A 20916-nucleotide genomic window follows, 5' to 3' on the forward strand; every position below is an offset into this window, starting at 1 on the left:
GACACACTGTCCAGCGAGAGCAGCAAGGTGGAGGTTTCCTGCTGTTTTCGGGTGGCACTATGTGGGGCCGCTGGTGGTCATGGAATGCGCCTTAACGTCTGTACGATACGTGAATGCCATCCTCCGACCGATAGTACAACCATATCGGCAGCATATTGGCGACGCATTCGTCTATATGAAAGAAAATTCGCGCCCCCTCAGGATAAAGCCATCGCTCGACTAGAGTGGCCAGCATGTTCTCCAGACATGAGCCCTGTCGCACAATCCTGGGATAAACAGAAAAGGGCTGTTTATGGACGACGCGACTCACCCATCACTCAGGCATCTACGCCGAATCGCCGGTGGGGAGTGGGACAATCTGGATCAACAGTGGCTTGATGAACTTGTGGATAGTATGCCACGACGAATAGAGGCATGCATGAATACAAGAGGCCGTGTTACTGGGTATTAGAGGTACCGATGTGTACAGCAATCAGGACCACGACCTCTGAAGGTCTCGCTGTATGGTTGTACACCATGCGACTTGTGGTATTCATGAGCAATAAAAAGGGCGGAAATGATGTTTATGTTGATCTCTATTCCAAATTTCTGTACAGTTCCAGAACTCTCAGAATCGAGGTGATAGGAAACTTTCTTTGAAATATATATAATTCATCAGTTCTGAGATCAAGGATCTCAACGACTTTTTCGATACCAGCACTGGCAAATCGTCGGTCCCAGCCATTCTAAGATCTTATCGAATTCTCCACTGTAGTCCACGAGTCTAACCTGGACATACAAAAGGATGTGAGTAGAGGATTCATTTTATATACTGCACGTAGAGAGGGAAGATCTAATAAAGTATATTTTATGTACTTACTAAAACATGAGTACACCCAAGATTTTGTGCTTGAATCCAGTTTGACAGGTAATGAATGCAGCGTAAGTACTAAAGACAAAAAAGTTTTTTATGTTATATAATTACAGTTTAACAATTTTCGGGTTTTTTCCCTTACTTGTACTGTGGAACCGTATTTCCTTCCATATTTCGTGATTCTAGGTCTACAGGAGGTACCCGATAGGTTTTGATTAGTTAGTTAGCAAGTGTAAAAATATGTAACATAAATGGCCGTATCTTTTGAGTGCATTGACTTAGATGTTTAAATATATTACACCCCCAAGGAACTGTAGACCTTAGTATGTGTCATTAATTTCAACTTGGTACCTCTACCCATTCCTGGTCAAAAATGGTTCTTAACAGTGGGATATACAGACAGACCGACAGATGAGGTACGGAAGAATCACTAGCTATGCATACCAGAACACGTACACACGTGAGGGCAGCTGATGTTATAGTAGATACAGAAGCTTAGTTACCTTCCATCACTCATCATGATAAAGCTACTGATATGCGAGCGCATTTGTGGGTAACAGTTAGTAGTACATACACTCTCAGGACGACCAGTGTCATTATATCTCTGAGCACAGCTGTGGCTAACAGTTGGTAGTATATGCACTCTCTGGATCATCAGTGCCATTACATCTCTGTAAAACGTTTTACTGATGGTTTGTTATGGTACATTTCTTGTGTTTGACGTATACTCTGCGCTGTAAATTTTTAAGAGACTTTTTGTACATGTGAGATTTTGCGTAAGAGGCTTACGAGAAAACCGTACGTAAAACTCTATTTTGCAAATTATCCATTAGCCATATACAAGGATCCCTCATTATTTACAGAATGGCGCGTGAGTACATATTACAGTAAAGGCAACAGAATACTGAAGCTGCTCACACATCCCTATCACCAAAATAAATGCCATAACACATTATTAACGCAGCTGACTTCCCGAAACCCATCTTTCAGAAAATATGAAAGCAAATCGTGACTGTGAGGAGGAAATATTACTTCATAACAAACGAAACCACCGTTCTTGTAGTCGCAAGCTTCCACCACCCATTTCTTACGGATAAATCAATTTATTTGTATTCGCGATTGAAATTCATTTTGACATTTTCGACTACGTGGTTTTACTGTCATTTCAACGAATCATTTCTCTCACACATGGAGCTGACTTCTCTAACAAAGTCTAAGCAATTCCCCTTCCCAACTTACCCAAGAACAGATTTAGAGATCCGTCCCTTATGAAGACGAGATCCCAAACTCAGCCATACTTTCGTTGACTGTTCTTAATAATCCGTATTGGATATAATTTATTAAGCGTCACGGTTTAGGAACAGCAGTAAATCAAAATATATCTGCGAGATGTACTCTGTTTACGACCTTTACCAACGAAAAGCACAACAGTCAACCGTACTTTCGCATTTCGATGTTTATTGTGGAAACTTACTTATATTCCAGTTTCGTTGATTTTTCATTACATTATCAACGGGTACACGCGTTCATATCTTAAGTAAAATCACGACGGACGATTTAGGTGAAACCCCCTTTCTTCATATACAGAAGTTTACCAAAATGTGGATTAACTTTCTTAGATAATGTCATAGAGATGAAACCATCGATGTAATGCGACTGGAATATATTAATGTAATAAACTGGTACTGAACGATGCTTCGTTGGAAACGAACATCTGAAAGTTCCGAGGCAATTTTAGGTATTAGCACTACTTCTGAATTTAGACATTACCACACATTCATTTTAAGTGGACACCTATGAGGTTTTCTCCCAGAAATAACAGGTCTTTTTTTCGTTCGAAGTGAAAATAATGGTTCTAATGTTAACACTTCCAACATTTTTGATAGGTGCTTTAAATTCGCTCTCTCACGATTTAAAGTCGACTGTAGAAAGGTGTGTCCTGTAAAGATATCTGATCCACAAAATAAGTGATATGGTACGGATGTAGACTATGCTCAACAAAAATATTATTTTCCACTGTTTGTTGGACGTTTTTAGGCGTTAGGAATACGTATTACAGTGCTTATGTAATCACTTTGATTGGATTTTGAGACACACGATTCATGATCATTATAAAACAGAGAAAATGAAAAGCATACCGTCGTGTTAGCTATGTAACTTCGTTAGGTCAGAAATTTCTTGCTAACCAGTAATGATTTACGACTCCTTTTGTGACGCTGGAGTTGACTTAACTGCTAATTAATAAGACGGTGGTTTCTTTCGTGCATGCAAATTGCCTTATTTCATGGTTATTAAACGGCAGTTAGCAGATACGGTCTTTCTCGGAGTACACGCTTTGAGCATGTGTTTCTCAGTTCGTCTCATGAAAGGTAAAATTCTTTGAAAGCTATACCTGAGCATGTGGTTACAAACTCAACGAGAAAATTTTTTACTTTGTATCCGCATCATACTCTAGATATTATGATGCTCAAAGTTACGTTACATTTTATTTGTTCATAAAACAATAATTATATTATATTCCTCAGATCTGCACGCGATACAGGTCTGTAATTTTAATCTCCTGTCCTAGCAAACTTAATGCTTATTATATATCTTTAATATAACAGGATTAAACAGTAAAAAACACGACCAGAACAGGTAAACTCTATCAAAATACACTTCTGTGAATGTAGGTGATTTGCAGTCTGATGTATGATTGTGTCAGTTGTTGTAGAGTTTATGGTAAATATCAGAGCGATGATATCTGTTTCCTTTTTAAATAGTTATATCTAAGAACTTTCTTTTTCCATTGTGATTCTTATCTTTTTGTGAACTTTGTTTCTACCTATGTGCAAATGGTCAATTTTTGCTGGAGTTTCATCAGTTAAACAAAAGTTATCTTCCATAAATCTGATCGAATGATGTGGTTCATTGTGATGAAGTTTCTAAAAATCAGGTTTTCTACATAATTTTTAAAATTGGTAACTAGGACACTTGATACTGCAGCTCCTTGGTAGTTCATCTGCTAGTAAATACTGTTCATTATTAAACTGGAAGTATCTGTGTTCTGTTATAACTTCCAGCAATTTGCGCACTTGTTTCGTGCATTCATCTGGTAGTTCGCTGTTGTCCTTCAGGTTCTGTTACTGATATGTTAGAGTGCATATTTTCTATGTCAAAAGAGAAACAGAATAGCTGTCTCTGGAATTTATATATATTTTATGAGTTATATTATCTATGAGGTTTTTCTTATAGTTCTGTTTTCTCAGCATGTGCCCTGCAAGTGTGTAAGTAGGTATTTTGTTGAAGTTTACTGTGGATGTTAATGGATTTTGGTTTTCGTGTCTTCGAAGGGTGGATGCAGTAGGATTATTTTGTATTACTTTTTCTTTTTCTCTGTCATCTACTAAGTGTAGATACATACACTATATAACCCATTACACCCATTGTAAACTAAAATCATTCACATCTAGTAACAGAACAACAACGACAACACAAAGAAAACATGAAAACAAGAAAGAGAGTTTAAGACGTTACACAATGATGTAGAAGCACAAACTCACATATAAAATAACAAACATTTTCAAAATATAAAGCACAAACATCACATTCAAAATATACAGATCATTCCAAAAGTACATTCCAAACATAACAAAAGACACGACCACCTATCACTAAGCAGAAGGATACCATGTGCAATGCAACAAATGTGATAAATGGCATGTAGGACAAATCAACAGAACATTCGATACCTGGAACAAAGAACGTATGGAAACATTGAAATATAGGACAAATCACTCGACTTTGCAGAACATCTCAGAGAAAATAAACACAAACTTACTACAAGAGGGAGACTCATGAAAACAGCTAAAATAAATAATGAAAGACGCCACCTAACCCTACACGAAAATGGCCACATACAAAAAACCAAGGCGTAAAATATGTACCAATAACCAAGTGAGTGTGACTAACCACCCACTATTTACACTGACTGATCATAGAATATACCATAATTGCAACAGATGATCACAAATCTCATTTGTCTCCTAAGTACGTAAATGAATAATGCCACAGAAAATGAAGGAATAATATTAAACAGTATAAAGCGAAAAAGATACTGGTAAGTAAATAATAAAATAAAAAAGTAAACACGTAAACTAATTCAGCCCCCCCACCCCCACACACACACACACACACAGAGAGAGAGAGAGAGAGAGAGAGAGAGAGAGAGAGAGAGAGAATGACACTTTAGGCACAAAAAATTGTAGTTACAGTGCTATGTTTGGAAAACAATAACCACAACAAAAGCTGCAAGCTTTCCACCACTTTTCTGTATGAGAACAAGGCGTTTGCCATATAATTAATCAATTAGACTCTTATCTGCAAGTATTTTTACAGCTTATTAAAATACCTATATGTTCAAACGATAACGTGTTTGCAGTGGCAGCTCGCGAGTATACATTCTTGGTGTTTAATAATTTTTCGTTTCATATAAATCAGAGAGCGTGAAATTAATAGCCTCTGCTATATAACAGTTATGCTTATCAACAAGTTTATCCAACTACATCTGCTGCCAATAATAATAATAAGACGCGTAATTTATCTCACAAAAGGACGAGTTGTTTTTGTGTAATTTTGTTGTTTTGTACATAATGAAGTACAGTTTACGGCAAAAAGAAAATTATGTGTAAACTTTCGTAACCCTCCGTTTCGCATTTTTGTGCAAGTGGTAGTTTTCGTGCATTTCCATTTTTTCAGTCATATGTACAAGATGCCTATGAGATGTATTAGCTCGCGAATTTACTTCTGGGCTGAAAGTTAGATATTTTTACGCTGCATCCACACAACAACTCGTGCTACTTGCACATTTCCTGTTAAATGTTCGCTTGTAGTCACGCTAATTTGTTTCCATCACTCTCTCAATCAAAGGACCTGTTCTCGGAAGCCCTAGTTCCATTGCTGCTAACTTTTCCCGGTAATTTCCCTTCCTCTTGCCAGAATGAGATCCGGACTCTGCTGCGGAGTGTACTCTGATATGAAACTTCCTCACAGATTAAAGCTGTGAGCCGGACCGAGGCTCGAACCCCGCTTCTTTACCTTTAGCTGGCAAGTGCTCTTCCGACTGAACTACCCAAGCACGATAGACGATCTGTTCTCACAGCTTTACTTTTCTGTCAGCATTTAAAATAGATTCAACATAGTCCATGCACACATTGCACGCGAAAGCTGATTTCCGCAGAGTAAACATCCAACACATAGTGCCGTTTCCGGAAATCATTACACTCAAATAGTAATGTCTACCAACACGATCACTTCACTACTATACAAATGAGGTGCGGAGATCCATAAAGGCCTAAAGCACACCACCGTCGATCCCACATTTAACCGAATATCAGAGAAACCAGTGATATACTCGTAGCATTTCGTGAATTTTCATATACACAAGGTGGGCTTACAGCAGACACCAACCTGACTCACCATAACATCATCTGATTTCCGAAGCATAAATAAACGTTACAATCACACAATCGACGGTAATGGGCTTTAGGCCCTTATGATTCTGATAAGGGAAACTGCCCATCGCACGCTATTCAGATTTGGTGCTAAGCAGGCCCTGTGCACATCACGTCAAAACTGAACACCGATCAAGCATAAAAGCATGAAAACAAGAAGAAGGTGCACTGAAATGTAAAAAAAAAGCAAAATGGAAATAGTGAAGTCCAAGCTTAACAAGTGCAACGTCGGGCGACGTAGGAAACCCACGGCATCGTGATCAAATGATCACGGTGTTGGACTGCGAAGTGGGCAGGTCATATTCAAAGTTCCCTCACAACTATTTTTTTTCGCTGTTCGCTGTATTCAAATTTGTGATTGTGTCGTGGTATAACACCCGTTTAAAATAGGTATGTGTAAGGAACGGTCCTATAAAGAAGGTTGATTCTGCACAACTACTCTATTAGCAGCTGAAAGGAAATGGCTTTCGAATGGTAGCCGCAAGCGTTTGATGACAAAGCGACGAGCCAACCGAATCGTGGAAACATGTTTGGTGTGTCATACGCGGCGTTAGTGACAGTACCTGTGTCATATGATAGGATTCTCTTATCGACGCATCTAATTTGTGGGTGAGTGAGTTATGCCTCCTTCCCAGATTTAAGTTTTCGTATGAATGTGAATGTGATCACTCCCAAGGAAATGATGAAAACATAATAGTTTAAACGTAAGCTAAAACAAATGAACGCACCAGTTTCACAATCGCACAATTTTCGCTGAGTCTATCAAAATTTATGTCTTTAAACTTTTTGAACTTGTGTTCCGTTTTGGAAATTTTGAGTCTTGTATTCGTTTGTTGTAACATAGTTCACAACTGTTTAGTTTGTTGTTTCCATTTCTGCGAGACGTACATGTGGTATCTCGCCCGCTCTCCCTATTCATTACATCTACTTACGACGGTAATATATTCTTACCACAAGACAGTGTATAGTATGAAAACTGCCAAGATTACAGAAATAGAACAAACATTTCAATGACCGGACGAACAGTTTATCATGTTATGAAATAAATAGATATCTCGAGAGAGTTTCGATCCCGGCCCGGCCACTTTGCAGTCGAACACCGTGAACACGTAACCACGACAGTGTCGCAATTCTTTGGCTCATTGTTGCACTTCTTGAGCTTGGACCTTTCACTGTTTCTATTTTGTTTTGTTTCCACAGTTCAATGCACCTTCGTCCTATTTTTGTGCTTTATCTGTGTTCAGTTTTTGACCGGCTATCCACTAGGCCATGTTACCACTAAACCTGAGGGGATGCGATGAGTTTTCCTCGTCAGCGTCTCAACTGGATTACTGTATGATAACATCCATAGCTTGAAGTACTATAAGACATTCGGAAACCCACAAAACAGGTTTACTGTTAGTACAACTGTAACATACTGACGTCCGATCTAATTTTATTACGGTATATAGCATATACGAGAAGTGCGCTTTCATCTAACAGGATTTATGCCGAGCGAACGGGGCTAAAAGTCTACCACCTGGTGCCACTGACGTAAACTTCTAGTTGAGTGGCTAGGGCTAGGTGTCCACTTCGTGAACTGTGCGCGTCGTTTATCAAATCCGTAGGTATTTGGCCCATAAGGCAATTATGTCACGCGAGTTGCGCATGCGCAAAAGATCCTTAAAGTGTGCACAGCTGGAGATGTGCTCATGGCCCTGATGCCAAGGTTCACGGAGTCTAAAGGAGCAGTAGCACGGTACATTTAAGTGCTGTCTGTTTCAGACTGCAGCAGCTATGTTACTTTAACAGCATTCAAAAAGGAAAATAACCGATAAATCCGCAAGGTTTCAACGTTAGGGTGTTCACTTGCTCTTGTGCCCTTACACAGCTGCCGCCACTGCCTATATGTGCAATATTTCAGGGCACCCATTGAAGATGCCTTCTACCTAAGGCGAAATGTGTGTGGGGCACAAATGAAATTTTTAAAAAAACTTAAAGGCTTTCTTATTTTAAGCCACTGCATTTTATACACAGCTTCTGTGAAAATGGTCGCCACAATAAAATTGTTATTAACTTTTTTATAGGAACATGTCGGATACAATTACGTTCAGTACTTACAGTATGGGGAAAGCATTATTAGTTCTGGGCGTTTCAATAGCGATTGGTGGTTTCTGCTGTAACTGATAACACAAATAAATTACTGAGCTATTTTAATTCATTTATATCAATATTGTTGTATGCAATTATAAGTTAATCTCGCCAGACATAAGCCAATTAACTTAAATAAAATTAATTGAAGTACAGTTTGCTGTAGGATAAAACTGGTAAGAGGACAAGAATTTTAAATTCCAGGAGCAACTCTGCTTGTGTAAGTAGCTTGACTGGAGCATGTTCCACGGCGTAAATCTTGTCAACATTTGTAGTTCGTTGTACATCTACTTAAGGGCCTGGTAGAGGGTTCATCGAACCACTTTCAACCTGCTATTCTACTGTCCCACTCTCGAACAGCGCGAGGGAAAAATGAACTCTTAAGTCTCTTTGAGAGAGCACTGATTTCTCTCTATTTATTACAATGATCATTCTCCCAATGCAGGCGCCAACAAAATATTTTCTCATTCGGAGAAGAGAGTTTGTGATTAAAATTTTATGAGAAGATCCTGCCGCAACGAAAAACACTTTCGTTTAAATAATTTCCACCCCAATTCGCGTATCGTGCTCGTGGCTCTCTCTCCCCTATTTCGCTATAATACGAAACTACTTTCCTTTCTTTGAACGTTTTAGATGGCCTCCGTCAATCTTATCTGAAACAGATCCCGTATCCCGCAGCTACAATCCACAAAACGACAGACAAGAGCAGTGTAGTGTAGGCAGTCTCTTTAATAGACCTGTTACATTTTCTAACTGTTCTGACAGTAAATCGCAGTCTTTGGCCCACTTGCCCACAACTATGTGATAGTTGCAATTTAAGTCATTCGTAATTGTAATCCCTTAGTATTTAGCTGAATTCACAAACTTAAGGATTGTGTCATTTATTGCGTAACTGTAATTTATCGGATTCATTTTAGTACTCATGTCGATGTCCACACAATTTTCATTATTTAGAGTCAGTGGCCACTTCTTGCAAAATACAGATACCTGATCTAAATCATTTTGCAGTTGGTTTTGTAATCTGATGACCTTGCAAGACGGTAAATGGCAGCATCAGTTCGTACGATAGCTGAAATTTTGCATGAGCAGGACGGTTCTAACCATCTAAGCAATATGAAAATTGTTTCAACTTTGTCTCTATATATGAAACACTCTCAGAGCAATGAAATCTGTGTTGTTGTTATTGTGATCTTCAGTCGAGGCACTGGTTTGATGCAGCTCTCCATTGTACTATATGCCGTGTAAGCCTCTTCATCTCCGAATGACTACTGCAACCTACATCCTTCCGAATCTCTTTAGTGTATTCATCTCTTGGTCTCCCTATACCATTTTAAGCCCCCGCCCCCACGTTTCCCTTCAGTATTAAATTAATGATCCCTTGATGCCTCAGAATGTTTCGTACCAACAGATCCCTTTCCTTCAATCACGTTGTATCAAAATGTCTCTTCTTCCCAATTCAATTCAGTACCTCCTCATTAGTTACGTGATCTAATCATCTCATTTCCAGCATTCTTCTGTAACACCACATTCCGAAAACTTCTGTTCCCTTCTTGTCTACACTGTTTATCATCCATGTTTCACTTCCATACATGGCTACACTCCATACAAATACTTTCAGAAAAGACGTCCTGAGACTTACATCTATATTCGATGTTAACGAACTTGTCTTTTTCAGAAACGCTTTCCTTGTCATAGGTAGTCTACCTTTTATATCCTCTCTACGTCGACCATCATCAGTTATTTTACTCCTCAAGTGGTAAAACTCATTCTTCCTTCAGTGTATCATGTCCTAATCTAATTCCCTCAGCGTCACCTGATTTAATTCGACTACATTCCATTATCCTCGTTTTGCTTTTTTTGTGTTCATCTTATATCGTCCTTTCAAGACACTGTCCATTCCGTTAAGCAACCGCCGACATAGCCCCCAGACTCATCGGACTACCCACACCTGACCTGCCTGCACGGTCGTTGCTTCGTTAAGACGGTATCCTCTGGAGATCTGGAGATGGACAGCACAGTCAAAAGATAAATAAATGAATAATAAAAGGCCCAATGATCCGCCGCTGTGATAATGCAAAAAATGGCTCTGAGCACTATGGGACTTAACATCTGAGGTCATCAGTCCTCTAGAACTTAGAACTACTTAAACATAACTAACCTAAGGACATCACACACATCCATGCCCGAGGCGGGATTCGAACCTGCGACCATAGCAGTCGCGGTTCCGGACTGAAGTGCCTAGAACCACTCGGCCACCGAAGCCGGCGATAATGCACTTAACACGCCCACAGTCATTGAATAATGGGGTTCCTGAACGACTGCCGGAAGTTGTCTTTTGTGAGTTCCCTTTTCCTGACTTGTGGAACCACACTGTAAAGCGTTTACTGTAATACAACTGGTTCATCAGCGATAAATCGCTGAAACCAGTGACAGCTCCTTACGTGTTTATCTTCGTTAGTCTGTAGCACATCATGAATAACTGTACACTTGAATGATACAGGTCTGCGGTCTTAGCACCTCTGTGACATGGGATACAGTTTAGTCCAGATTCCTGCAATAAATGGCAAAGTGACATTGTGTACGACATGAACAACTGTGTCTTTTACATCTCCCATATTTTCCTCCGGTGGCTCAGGGCACCTGCCGCAGTGAAGATCTAAAATTGTTCCCTTTGTCTCCAGTTTCGTTATCAAGCCCTGAATACAGTATTATTTTTTTATGTCGACCATCGAAACGTTTTAGAAATGGTCGATCACATGTTTTAAAGAAACCATTTCAATACTGTTTCAAAAAAAAAAAAAAAAAAAAAAAATGGAACCGCTCTTCCACAGAATAACGATACTTCGTCAGAATCAAACAGCACCGCAAAAGGCGAGCCGCACGGAACACCAGAAACTGTGAGCCACGCTACACTGAAACACGAGAACAGACACAGCTCTTGGAACCACATTGTTTGCACATTTCACAGAAGCTGCCACGTCGACAAGTTATGCGAGAATATACCCCGTGAAATACAGTACTCTGGCAGCAACATTCACGAACACGCAGCGCCGTGTTGAACTAATAATAGTGTCGGGCAGGTCACTTCCGCCACATTATGCAATGTATCTTCACTTCTCAACTTCTTTTGTGTTTTTTTAGTCACCATCAGTCTTGTGGTCTTGTGACTGACTTGACATGGCCCGTGGCGGACCATTCTTTTCATCTCAGGTTAGTACTTACAACAACTGTTTGCTGGATATATTCCAATCTCCGTCTTTCCCTACAGTTTTTACCCTTTACAGCTCTCTCTAGCGCCTTGATGGTTATTCTCTGGTGTCTTCACAGATGACCTTTCTTCTTGTCAGTGTTTTCCATATATAGCTTTTCTCGTCGATTCCACCTCGCAAGTCCTCATTACTAATCTAATCAGTTCATTTGATTATTCCTCTTCTCAAATGCTTCGATTCTCTTCTGTTCAAATTTCCCCACAGTCAGTGCTTCACTATCATACAGCGCTGTGACCAAAACGTACGTTCAGTTGAGGTCTACGTTTGATACTAGCAGACTTCTCTTGGCCAGAGATGAACTTTTCGCCAGTGCTAGTCTGCTTTTTATGCCCTCCTTGCTCCTTCCGTCGTGGATTATTTTTCTGCCTACCTTGCAGAGTACTTTAACTTCATGTACTTCGTCGTCATCAGTTCTCATATGTTAAGTTTTTCGCTGTTCTCATTTTTGCCACCCCTCATTACTAGGGCCTTTCATCGATTTACTCACAAACCATATTCTGTACTCATTAGACTGTTCATTCCGTTCAACAGATCCTTAACTCTTTTTCAATATCACTGCGGATTGCTGTCTTAACAGCGAATTTTATCCTGAACATCCTTTCACCTTGAATTTTAATCCCGTTCTTCGACTTTCCCTTTATTTCCGTGATAGCTACTTCGATGTACAGACTGAACTGTAGGGGCGAAAGAGTACATCCCTCTCTTACACCCTTTTTAATACGAGCACTTCAGTCTCGGTCTTCCAGTCTTATTGTTCCCTCTTGGTTCTTGTGCAGACTGTATATTATCCATCTTTCCCTGTAGATTACCGCTATTTCTCTCAGAATTTCGAAAATCTGACACTATTTTACAGTGTCGAATGCTTCTTCCAGGCCGGCTAATCTTACTAATGCATTTTATTGTTCTTCAGTCTTGCTTCCAGTATTAACCGCAACGTCAGAACACTTCTCTGGTGCCTTTACCTTTTCGAAAGCGAACTGATCGACATCTGGTATATTCTCAATTGTCAATTTTCTTTTCCGCTATTCTGTATATTATTACTGTTAGCTATTTGGATGCATGAGCTGTTAAACTGATTGTGCGATAATCTTTCACGTGTGGGCTCTTGCAGTCTTCGGAATTGTATGGTAAATGTTTTTCCGAAGGTCTGGCGGTACATCGCATGTCTCATGCATTCTGCGCGCCAACGAGAATGGTCGTTTTGTAGCCCCTTCCTCAAACGATTTTAGACATTTCGATGGAACGTTATCTATCCCTATTGCCTTAATTGAATTTAAATTTTTCAAAGCTTTTTCCAGATTTCATTCTAACACTGGAATACTAGATCTCTTATGTCTTCCATAACGACTACTGTTTCTTCTTCCAACACGGTGTCAGGCAATCCTCTTCCTCAAAGAGGCCTTCACTGTACTCTTTCCACCTGTCTGCTCCCTCCTTTGCATTTAACAGAGTAATTCACATTGCACGCTTAATGTTGCGGACCTTGCTTTTAATTTCACCGAAGGTTGTTTTGACCTTTCTACATGCTGAGCCAGTCTTTCTAACGATAATTTCTTTTCCGATCTGGTTTCACATCTTTTATTAAGACTTATGTAACATCTTCCCCGTGCTCTCGTACGAATAGGATATCTTGTACTTGCAGTTCGCGGTTAATTTCCACCAAATCGCTTTGAGAACAGCGTGTGTGGACTTGCTTTCCACGTTCCGTTACCGACTTCTTGATCCTTTGTGGAGACAGTAGTTAAGTAGCTTGGTATAGCATCTGACTTTAATCAGTCAACCTGAAGAGTATTAAGTCAATTCAGTTATTATTTCCGTAAGTTTAACTTATTAGATAGTTAATGTATTTTAAGGAACGTTTATTCATATGTTGCTTACAGATTTGAATTTTAACTGGGACGTCTCATTTGTGCTCCAATAGAACATATACTGCCCATTTGATTTCTTCAGTTAATTATATGAAGTGTTAGCGAAGTATTCTGTCTTAATTTTATATCCGTGGTCATTTATTTATTGTTTAAATACACTGGTATGCCTAATACTCTGCAGTTATTATACGATTGCACAATGATATATTAAACCTTCGGCGGTACAAAATTGTACACTCCATGATGTGTAATTGTTTCAAGCCAAATAACGGATGCACTATTGTGAATATGTGTATTCAGCTGTTAGGCCTCGTTTTCAGCAGATACGATCAGAGAATCCTTACTTGATTCTAGGGGAGTGTAGGCTTCTATGTTGGATGTTTCATATCCGACTGTTTTAATAACAGATCGAGGTTCACATCTCCAGAGCAATGAAATTGACTGAATTGCTAAAAACACAATGGCTTTTGCTAAAATGCTAGAGAAGATCTTTCACATTCATTAAGTTCAGGTTCCATTTTCCTTGTCTCATATTTACCTTCGCGCTCTTAAAGTAAGTACGGACTGGTAAGGAAACTGTCCTTCATCATTAAGTCAGACTGCATGTACTGCGCCAATCTTTAGATACCACTAACGCCGATTTTGTACTACGTTTCAATCGTAACACTGCAATGCGTGGGTCAAATGCAACGTCGGCCAATGTAGCTCATTCTCGTAATACTGCAATTAGTTGTCCTCTCAAGATCTTTCGCCTACACTGAACGACCTAATCTGTGTGACTTGAAATAATCGTCTGTACTAACACAACGACATCACGTAAGATTACGTATTCAGCTTCTCTCTATAAATCACAATACCATTCGCTACGACATCACTATGTACAAAAGGACGGATACAATAACACTTTTCGTCTTATCATGGGGTCAGTGATAGCTATCTGGATAATAATTACAACAACGCATCTCACTATCAGGGTCCACTAGGTTCGAAAGATAAGCTACCATCAAAGCCGTTATCAGTCACCAGAAAAATACTAAATGCAAGAGCCTACGGTGAGTAGGAATAATGTATTCTCTATATCAATAATGGCAACCTATATTGGCGAATACTTTCACAAGGCAAAGATACAGTTTTATACTGTTTAGGTCTCGTTGTTAATAAACGATAACCTCTATAAGTTGCGCCTTGCTACAACAATATCCTTGCACTCTACTGAAATTTTATCATAATAAACTATTTCATTAAACCGCCACTTTTCTGCTGTCTAAATTTCAATTAATGACACAAAGCTCAATCACTTCAGGCTTTGACTTCCGCGTCTAACTAAGATTTAAAGCTCAAAACACAGCACTCGATGATTCTTTCACAGAGAATTAGCGTGTTCTCTTTTAATTGGTTCTTGATTTGTCGTTTAGGGCCGAAGGAAAAATCTATCATATTCTCGATAAACTTCCGATTGTTTCTCAATATATAACTATTACGTAGGACGACTGTTCGTTTTAATATAGAATACAAATTCAGTGCACCCAACGAGATTTCTGGAATTTACTATATTGTCACGCTCACGCCGAAGTCACACAGTAAATCTTAACCCAAATAAGTCACTACTCCTTAGGGCTTGCATACGCCTATACAAACATAATAATACATTGGAACGCTACTATCCTTTACTACGTGCTTTACTCCTCAGCCACAAAACAACTAAACGACTTCGCGTGAACACGTCTCTTCACATACACCATCCAACGGAAAGTCTCTCAAAATTATTAATTATTGAAATACGGTTCATCTAAAATCACGTGGCTATTAAACAGCACAGCGCATCATTACTCACAAGTAGGAGAAACGAATGACACACTTCAATGACTCGAAGCTGGTGAGTCTACACGCTTCCCAAAACCGGCGAAATAATCATTTCCTACATAAGCCGATGATCTCAAAATACCTTTCTAAACGACTAAGAACTGCTTTGAATCCATTTGAGTTCGATCCCAATTGCAGACTATTCATGTATCGTATGTGTGAGCCGATCTCATCACACTCTCGAGATAATCTCTCTCGAGGCTCACTATTCGAACGATACTCGAATACTACTACGGAATTCTCAAAGAACAAGCCAAGAACCATTCTCTGCGAACAAACATATAACGCTAATTCTCTCGTTAACAATAGGTGTTTCTTCTGCGCAGTCGTCGCAAACGTTTGTTGTGGTCAGCTGCGTCGTAGTTGTTATCTTTGCTGCACGCCGTGATTCAGCAGTGGAACGCCATGATTGAGCATTGGAATGGGCAGGAAAACTCGCTGACTTGACAGGACACAGCTTTCCTCGACCATCGAGTGTCACATTACTACAGCATTTTAACACAACAATTTAAGAAAACTACATAAAAAACTTGATCTCTTCATTCTTCTAGCTGAAGATGTTTTTGTGCATTACATGCATTCCCAAATTATTTTCTTAGTTCAGAACATTGTATTTTATAGGGCTTATTTTTCAAAATCTGGGGTTGTTAGGATTTACACAGTCCAGTCACTTTAATGTACCCGCCTGCGAAACCATGCATAACCACCTTTTGCAGCACGGGACGTAATGTAGAAGTGTCAAAGAATTTCTGGAAGGCACCAACAGGGATTTGGAACCATGCCAACTCAAGTGTCATGGGCAGCACAACCGGGTTTCTCTGTTCTGGATCCATGGAGCGAACAGCCCAATGCAGGTGGTGCCACGTGTTATCGATTGAGTTTAAATTCTGAGAGCTTTGTGGCCAGGGGAATACGGTGTACTCATTCCGACACTCTGTGAACCACTAACGTACTCTGCGAACTGTGTGACACGTTGTATGTCCTGCTGATAGATGCCTCGCTCCGAGGAAAAGCAAACTGCATGTAGGGGTGGATATTGTCCCCAAGCATAGACTCATACTTTTGTTGATTCATTGTGCCTTCGGGGATAACAAGATCACTCAGGGAAAGCCACCAAGCAGTTACCCAGAACATGCAGCTCCCTCCTCTGGCCTGAAACTTTCCGACGATTTTTGCTGCGTGTTCGGTTTCAGTTCATGCCAACAAAAAAAATGGCTCTGAGCACTATGCGACTTAACTGCTGACGTCATCAGTTACCTAGAACTTAGAACTACTTAAACCTAACTAACCTAAGGACATCACACACATCCATGCCCGAGGCAAGATTCGAACCTGCGACCGTAGCGGTCGCGCGGTTCCTGACTGTAACGCCTAGAACCCTTCAGCCAGCCCGGTCGGCTTGATGTTAGTTGATCTTGACACAACTCTCTCGGTACCTCTAATTCCAGCGGTTCCTTTGATATGTATTTCTTCTTCTAATCTCGATTGGTCGGGGTTGGAAAGAAATTTCCCCCTGAACGTCTGTCTACCTTGTCTACAAATATTCAGGCCAATTCCGCAGTTTGCTCTGCATCGTCAAGTTGGCGCTATGTTTTAAATTTCGTTATCTTACGACTTTGAATGCTGTAGAACTGTTTTAAGTTATGCAACCACCCACTGCTTCCCTCTAAATCACTGTTATGTATGTCATGCACAATTTTGTGCCCATAACGTTAGTACGTCACTATCACGCACATCCTTTAAATTGTATCGAGTATCCTTAAAACACGGAGACACTAGTTATTGTAAGAAGTGCGGCTTGTTCTCCCTTGAATATCCGTGTTTTCTCTTATATATTGTTGTGAGTTACCCGTCGGCTAAGCTCTTCACCTACGCTCCGTAGCCTTTTGCTACACTCCTGGAAATTGAAATAAGAACACCGTGAATTCATTGTCCCAGGAAGGGGAAACTTTATTGACACATTCCTGGGGTCAGATACATCACATGATCACACTGACAGAACCACAGGCACATAGACACAGGCAACAGAGCATGCACAATGTCGGCACTAGTACAGTGTATATCCACCTTTCGCAGCAATGCAGGCTGCTATTCTCCCATGGAGACGATCGTAGAGATGCTGGATGTAGTCCTGTGGAACGGCTTGCCATGCCATTTCCACCTGGCGCCTCAGTTGGACCAGCGTTCGTGCTGGACGTGCAGACCGCGTGAGACGACGCTTCATCCAGTCCCAAACATGCTCAATGGGGGACAGATCCGGAGATCTTGCTGGCCAGGGTAGTTGACTTACACCTTCTAGAGCACGTTGGGTGGCACGGGATACATGCGGACGTGCATTGTCCTGTTGGAACAGCAAGTTCCCTTGCCGGTCTAGGAATGGTAGAACGATGGGTTCGATGACGGTTTGGATGTACCGTGCACTATTCAGTTTCCCCTCGACGATCACCAGTGGTGTACGGCCAGTGTAGGAGATCGCTCCCCACACCATGATGCCGGGTGTTGGCCCTGTGTGCCTCGGTCGTATGCAGTCCTGATTGTGGCGCTCACCTGCATGGCGCCAAACACGCATACGACCATCATTGGCACCAAGGCAGAAGCGACTCTCATCGCTGAAGACGACACGTCTCCATTCGTCCCTCCATTCACGCCTGTCGCGACACCACTGGAGGCGGGCTGCACGATGTTGGGGCGTGAGCGGAAGACGGCCTAACGGTGTGCGGGACCGTAGCCCAGCTTCATGGAGACGGTTGCGAATGGTCCTCGCCGATACCCCAGGAGCAACAGTGTCCCTAATTTGCTGGGAAGTGGCGGTGCGGTCCCCTACGGCACTGCGTAGGATCCTACGGTCTTGGCGTGCATCCGTGCGTCGCTGCGGTCCGGTCCCAGGTCGACGGGCACGTGCACCTTCCGCCGACCACTGGCGACAACATCGATGTACTGTGGAGACCTCACGCCCCACGTGTTGAGCAATTCGGCGGTACGTCCACCCGGCCTCCCGCATGCCCACTATACGCCCTCGCTCAAAGTCCGTCAACTGCACATACGGTTCACGTCCACGCTGTCGCGGTATGCTACCAGTGTTAAAGACTGCGATGGAGCTCCGTATGCCACGGCAAACTGGCTGACACTGACGGCGGCGGTGCACAAATGCTGCGCAGCTAGCGCCATTCGACGGCCAACACCGCGGTTCCTGGTGTGTCCGCTGTGCCGTGCGTGTGATCATTGCTTGTACTGCCCTCTCGCAGTGTCCGGAGCAAGTATGGTGGGTCTGACACACCGGTGTCAATGTGTTCTTTTTTCCATTTCCATGAGTGTATATTCACCATTTGAAACCTCCAGTACCGCCCCCTGTTGCCATTAGCACCAATATTGTGGTTGCATAGTGGGTGGTTGCATGGTGGGTCTGACACACCGGTGTCAATGTGTTCTTTTTTCCATTTCCATGAGTGTATATTCACCATTTGAAACCTCCAGTACCGCCTCCTGTTGCCATTAGCACCAATATTGTGGTTGCATAGTAGACAATATGTAGAGCATTGACTGCTATAAACATCGCTGGCCTTTTGCGGTTTCGCACAGAAGGTGTTCCTTGTTAGACAGTGTTCCGACATGTTAAGATTGTAATAGTTGTTGACAGAAGAGTCTGTAAACTTGCTAGCTTTTTAAGTATCAGACTATAGTTCTTGTAACGACGAATGTCACAACATACATCTGGGTCTGTAAGCCAGCGTGTTACCTGTAGACTCTGTACCCCATTGAAAAAGAAAACGGTGCGAGTTTTGTCTTTCTTCATAGTTCGTTGAGGTATTTTTATCCTGCGTCTTGATTCATAAAAGCTATGCAAATCTGTGGAAACTGACGTCTCACAGAACACTGAGTAATAGACTATAGTTTGAAGGTCAATATAACTGTAAATTGGTAACCGTCATATCGTCATTTTCTCCTTTCCAAACAACATATGTATGCTTTTACTGTCTAAAAGTATTTTTATACTAAAATTGTATTAATTATTTCTCCTTGATGCATTAAAGACATTAATAACTGTATGCTATGTCAAAAGCAGATTTGAATAAGTTCCAGGAAAACTGATATCATGACATTTCATGATAGCCTTATAATTAAAAAATCAGTTAATCTGAATAAATGAATCCTGTAGAACATAAGCAATATAATGCTTTTCATCTACTGAAAATAGTTAGCTTTTAGAAGAGAGCAAAGGGCTGATTGTGTACGGCATTTCGCGAGTGGCGCATTTCACCTGAAGATAATGAATGTAACATTCAGTGAAAGGCCACGAAATATCGAAGCAGTCAACCAGCTGCATAATCAGAGAGCTTGATACACTGCAACAAGCCGTGAGCGCTTATACGTCCCTCCACAAATCACAGCATTTTAAACATTTCCAAAATCTTGGCGTCAGCAATAACCAAGTACTGTACTATAAATCTATATTTCGGTTTTTTCCCTTCCAATAGCTTTATCTGATTCTGAAGCACAAAATCGGCGTGAAAGCGTCCATAAATGTTAACGGGGTGACGGGTTGCTCTGACCTTTGCGCGGCCTTCGGGAAACAATGTGCACCTGCCCTTGCTGTCCGCTCCCGGCGGTCAAAAAACAGCTGTACTTCCTGAACGGTTCCTGGCACTCCCAGGCGCACAGCATCCGCAAGAAAGCGCCGTGCGATGATGACCACAGTCACTGCGTTCACGTCAGAGGTGTAGGAGAACACTGTACGGCCATTTCATGAGTTTTCCATTTGGGAAAAGGTTTGGTTGGTATCCGACAGCTAGACGTTATGTGAGTCCTAAGATATAATCTATTTCATACACTATCAGTTAGAACTTATCTTTAGAGACCAGGTTCGAATCCTGCCTCGGGCATGGATGTGTGTGATGTTCTTAGGTTAGTCACGTTCAAGTAGTTCTAAGTCTAGGGGACTGATGACCTCAGATGTTAAGTCCCATTGTGCTTAGAGCCATTTTCTCTTTTGGCTACAAAACCCTATTTTGCAACATAATCTCCGTTCAATTCGATGGCCTTGCACCACCTTACTGTGCGGACCTGTACGTCTGCGTGGTACCTCTCTACTGGTCGACATCGTCCCAATCATCATCGAATTGCTTCCAGAGGAGGGCATCGTTCATTGGGCCAAACAGATGGAAGGTGGTAGGTGCGAGATCCCGGTACACATCTTTGACTACCCCAACTGGTGGACATGTAAAATGACCAAATATGCACGGTGTGGCCGTGCAGTTCTACGCGCTTCAGTCTGGAACCACGTAATCGCTACGGTCGCAGATTCGAATCGTGCCTCGGGCATGGATGTGTCTGATGCCCTTAGGTTAGTTAGGTTTAAGTAGTATGAAACGTCCCCTTTGAAAAATTGTACCTGACTGTGCTTAAACTGACACACAATATTTTGTTAGCGCAACGCAATCTGA

Source organism: Schistocerca piceifrons, chromosome 7 (assembly GCF_021461385.2).
Source record: "Schistocerca piceifrons isolate TAMUIC-IGC-003096 chromosome 7, iqSchPice1.1, whole genome shotgun sequence".
NCBI classification, from domain to species: Eukaryota; Metazoa; Arthropoda; class Insecta; order Orthoptera; family Acrididae; genus Schistocerca; species Schistocerca piceifrons.